Raw genomic sequence first — 6000 nt, forward strand, 5'->3', positions numbered from 1 at the left:
CACTTTTAAACTGTTCAAGCCTCACGTCACTCCAACTTTTCCAAACGAACCAGCCTACAAGAAACCATTACCAATCAATGCGAAGATCAATGATATAAAAAAGTCTTGAAGTATATGAGTGGCGAAATCTTGGAGTTTTACTATCATATTACGTTTTGGATGACAAGCAATGAAAATCAGCAGGAATCATAATGTAATCATTACAGTTCTAGGCCATCGTATTATGTAAAAAATCAGTAATAAAGGCATTCTTATTAAAATGAGTTACTTTTTTTTTACGTTTAACAAATATTGACTGGAAAAACGGTATAACTCCAAGTTTTGTTTTTGGCTGTACAGCTTCTCAGGATGCACTTAATGAAACTTGCTTGGCAAGGTCTTGTAGAGGGAGTCATTCCTTGCAACTTCTCTGTTCACTTGATTGTTGTAAAATGTACACTTTTTACCCAAAATACATTTTTGTGTTTATCTCAAAACAAGGATTTTGGAGTTGTACTGTTTTTCCACTCACCGATTCAAATGTAGATTCAATTCCGGATCTACCAGAAAGGTAGGTTGAGTCTTAAAACTTGATTCCACTTGCGAGTTTTCAGCGGCATAAACGAGAGATGGCGGCGTACCTGTACATCCAGCGGCAAAAATATAGACTATTAAGCCATTCCATGCCACAAACGGCTACGAAAAGATGCCAATTAGATGCAATGCCACACTTTCAAGCAGGAGATATATTTTATTGTTCTGACGTCAGATACTATTATTAAGCAACAAAAGCGGCAAGTCAGTAGCAAAGGCAAATATTCGACACGTTGGAAGGAGCGATGCACACATGTGACAAGTTAGATTTTATACACGTGCGAGCAGTAGCAATGTTTTAATTTGTCTTATGCTTCAGTAATTACAGTATCTGGTTTTCGATTTTTTAATTGGTTAATATCGGGAATGTAAATGGAAATTAAATTAACTATTTTAATATTCTGTATGTTTTTATTTTGCAGAGAATAGTTGCATCAATACTTAAACGATGAAATCCGTTGCATTCTTTTTCTTCTGTTTCGTCGTCTACAACTTGGGTGAATTCGTATACCGTAAAGCAGCGTTTCTCAAAGTGGGCGATAACGCCCCCTTGTGGGCGGTGAGTAAATCTAGGGGGCGCTGGAGGCAGGGTATTGAACGGTGACAAAGGCAAAAGTTGGGGTCACTGACAGTTGTTCCCTTTCCTCTCTTAAACGGATAAGAGGGAACATTGCGTTTAATGGTTTCAAGATGTTGAGAACAATGTACGGTAAGGGCACAAAGTGTGAGATTCATAGAAAAGTTATACTAATAATATTTCCAATCCTTTCTCACACAAGAGAAAATGGGTTAAGGGGCGTTGGGTATAACTTTATGGAACAAAGGGGGCGGTGGATCGAAAAAGTTTGAGAATCACTGCCGTAAAGCAATGGCGTGCCGTGACATTTGATGATACGGAAGCTGTGTTTCTGTAAGAACCGACTTCCAGGGGCAATGGGCTTTGTTCGATATGCCAGTAAAAACCGTAGACTTCTCTAAATATATTTTTAATAGATTACCTGACGTACTTAATAAATAAATGAGTTCAATATAATTACCTCCGTTATTAAATTCGACAGATTCCCTATGCCTTCTAAATAAAAATTCATGCTTTGATAAAAGTTTTTGTCTTTATTCTTTACTTGTATTTAAATTTCTTGATAATATTAAATGTAATATTACCAAGAAATCAGTCCCCACTGTACTCGGCTAAAGATTGGTTCAGTTAAGCTTCTAAGTAAAATTCCGGCTCTTTTGGCAGGGTTTTATTTATGTCCCAATCTCTTAATTATTTAACTACTTCTTAAGTATAAATAAGTTGAAATCGATTACTTTGTACTTGAATATTAGTAGTCTTGGAAAAGAAGTGGAAAGACAAATTTTTATGACAACGGATAAATAAATCGTAAATTTAAGGAAAATAAATTCTTGAGCTTTTTTTGTACCTTGTGCGTCTAATTCATTAAATTTGGTTGTAAATGATACTGCCAAGTAACAGTTATTTTTTAACATTGTACAAGAATTGTACACGTTTTTTTCTGCATTCCCTTATAGATGGGACATACTAAATCGTAATATCACTAGTTTAACATTGAAATCTATAAGTAATACAAGATGGAGAGCAGAATAAAAAATTCCTATCAGTTGGTGCTTTGTAAAGCGCATGCGCAAATGCCTATAATCTGGCTGCTTTACATCATTCAAATATTTTCACCGTGGAAGCTGACAGTACAGCGCTTCCATTCCGCCACTGATATTCGAATATACAATAGCAATCTTATCGTTTTTTTTTCACATGTAGTATAGAAATTTGTAATAAGATACATAATGCGGTTATAATAAAATATTAATTTTAAGTAATTCAAAGTACGTTAAAATATGAAAATAATCGCACGATATGTATTTATATTTTAGAAAATACAAGGGAAGCGGCGCTTCCATTGCTTCCAATGACGGCACGCCATTGCCGTAAAGTATTGTTCTTCAATATTATTAATTTAATCATTCATTTTAGGAGTGCAAGACTTGGAAGGAAGACTTCATTGCATTTCTTGGGGATGTCCAAAGAATCAGGATATTTATAACCAATGCTGTATCAATCAATCACCTGTAGGAAATTTTCTGTAATTTTGCAATTGAATTTAAAACGGTGTTCTTAATCATAATTTAATCTACTCAATTGAGTTCAGTATCATGCGACCAATAATTAATATTACTTTGGAGAATTGGAAAATTTGCGATTCCTAAAAAACTATTTCGTGAATTCTTATAATTTTTTATTTACGAAGTGTTCAACAAACTTTTTCGTTAACTATGTATAAAATAATTTCTTCTCCAAACATAGTCAATTCTAGAGACAGAGGCAAAATGTAGCAAAATATCTTTAATTGATTCATTATTTATTTTTCAGACGTCAGTATCAGAGGATCGACATGAATTGATAGTTGAGAACTCTAGCTAGAAGTATTTTCTGATCAAAATGAAAAAAATAATAGTATATTGAATATCATTTTCTCTCTCTTTTTAATAAATACAGATTGTTGTGCGATATACGTTTCCTCACTGCTACAAAGAATTGCTTTAAATTCTAAAAATTTCATAAAAGTTCAAATCGGATTCGAATCTTGATAAAATTTTCGGATCTTAAATTTTATCATTGAGAATCAGAATTATTTCCTTTGTATAACTCTTTCCGCTCAGTGAGCCCTATGACGGCCTTTGTTTGAGTCATTTGTTTCTCACCAGTCAATGGCGCCAATTGTGAGTCTGGCACCACCCAATCGTGGGTGGTGCCAGACTCACAATTGGCGCCATTGACTGGTGAGAAACGTGTTTCTCACCACTTTCTTACAGTGTGGTCTGGGACAGACCGCACTAAAAAATTCATGCGATTTCTCAATCAGTCTAATCGGCACCAAGTTCCCCAGAGTTTTCTTAACCGCCTCGTCATTCGGCCAGCAATGACTAGGATTTCCATTAACCCCGAAATAGAAATCTAATAAATAGATTATTGTGAATTGCTGTGTGCAAGAAAAATTCGATCTTATTATTATGAATTGAAATTACAGTGTTTCTTTTCTGCTCTTCTAGATTTTACTTGAATAAAGTAATGAAATAATATACAATGACAACTTAAATAGTTCTATTATTCTAATAATATAATGCAATGAATATTAGTTTTCTATCGTTTATATTAATTAATGATAATCTGATTTAGATTCGATAAGCATTTTTTCATTATTGTTAAATTTATATTTAATATTTATTGTAAATGAAAAATCTAATTATAGAACGATAAGATATAATTTTAATTCTGCCAAGTTAGGAATTATCTTAAAAAATGTCAGCTTTGTTCGCTATCAGTGTCAACAAAGTTCTTCAAAGTGTTTCTAAAACGATTCATACAAATTTCAAAACTAATCTCGTTTATTTTATTCGTCATATTCGTTAAATATTCTGTTAAAAAAAGTAATAATGGATAGGTTCTGGATCATAATGGCAATCTTTTATCAAAGAGCGAAATCAATTACAATATTAACGGGTTTGGAAGACATCTGTATAAAATTGGTAAATATGTTTCTTGCATTAATGTGATTCAGGCGAGTATTTTTTCAACAGTTAGAAGATTAAACATTACATGATACGCGAGTAGTAACTTCGATAAGATGATTAGATGTATTCATTCGATCAACAATGCCGAAAACAAATCAATCCATCCACAACACTTACAACTTACTATCAAGCAGTATAGTAATTATAAAAAGACAGTACAACATTTTATGGATGAAAACGTTGAAGTTCACAATTTATTTAATAATTTAGACTTTAAACGATGCGGTTTAATCGAAAGAAAACAGAACAGCAGCCGCAAATCTGTGATTTGAACTACCGAAAACCTTTAAAAGCTGGTCAGTATGTTTGATTATAAGAATGGTGTATTCCTTTGTCAGACAGCTCGCAAATTCTAGATCTAACACAAAACACGAACTAAGCATTTGAAGTGTGGCATCACTTTCCATTGCAAAGTAAAAAATTTCTTACGCACTACAATAAGAAACCAATATAAAACAGCAATGCCAAGCATTCGCCTTTGAGAGAAATATGTTGTTGATGTCGTGAAAAGTATTTTTTTTTTTTTTTTTTTACTTTTCGCCCTGTGGGCCCTAAAAAATCTTTCATCAAGCCAGGCATTGTGTTCAGCCAAGCATATAATGGAGCTACAGTATCCAACTCTTAACTACAACTAACCCGGAGATATGACCCAAAAAAGTCATTTTCAAATCTTTGTTTAACTAAATTATCCGAAAAATTGTAACATAACAATTTTAATCAATACAACACAAGTTACATAAATCATACATAACATAATTTTGATAATAAACGAGCAATTATTTATCGTGACATCGTCACAATGCAGGGTTGCAATTTTTAATCATATTTTTAATTTATTTAATTTAAAATATATGCTCTCCACCTCAAATTACTAGTGTCTTGTCCCCATACATCATACTTTTCCTTTAATAATAGAATCGTGCTGGTCATCTATTAACTGCTTTTAAGGGAAGTTTTCAATAGAAATAACGTGACTTTCAGTTTTCATCAGAAAGTTCGTATATAGTTAATTGGGTCCTCCTGCCCCTAATATTTTCTTATCTGGTCTCGACTTTCATTTATCTAACCCTATTCTCGAGATTAAGGAAAGAGAGATAGACAGTAGGAATTTATAGGTCTATAATTTTTTCAAATTGCAGCCCAACGAAATTAAATCACGTAAAAAACTGTAAATAGGAAACAGCGAATGCCGAATATTTGGCATTCCCCGGTTCTTGCCGGTAAATTGTGTCAAATCATAGGATACGAATATTCGTCTCCAGGTATTCGTGTTGTCCATTCACACTACTCGGAATCCGGCAAATAGCGAATGTGTGGATTGGGTCATCAGTGTTTTCACTTTAGACTTTTTAAAACTAGATCAAGTCTTTCATTTCTGAATTTAGTTAGGTTTTTTTTTATTTAGTTTATAGTTTAAATATTTATTATATTTTGTATATGTAATTTTTATAGTCATTTTAGCAATTCGGCTTTACAGTGTTTTTTTTTTAAATAAATTCCTTGCTTTTTTACATTTTTCTGCTTTGGTGAAGTGATATCATCCACTATCTTCTTCTTTTAGGCTTTTTTTCATTAACAGGTATGAACTATTCATAACTATAAAAGCAACGGCACAAATTCTTGTTTGAGAATTGTCCATTTTTTAGATCACGGACGAATTTTTACAGTTCCGGCAACGAACCCATGCTCAGCAAATAATCGATTGCGTGTACAGTACATATGTGCTTGCCAAGTGACAAGTAGTTGGCGAAAGACGAATATTCGGCATTCGGAGAATAGCAAATGTGTGCGTGCGCCTGAAAAATGGCAGCAACCGACGACTGGGTCAGTAAAAAC

This window comes from Centruroides vittatus, unplaced genomic scaffold (genome assembly GCF_030686945.1).
Source record: "Centruroides vittatus isolate TY-2023 unplaced genomic scaffold, ASM3068694v2 scaffold_1167, whole genome shotgun sequence".
Taxonomy (NCBI): Eukaryota; Metazoa; Arthropoda; class Arachnida; order Scorpiones; family Buthidae; genus Centruroides; species Centruroides vittatus.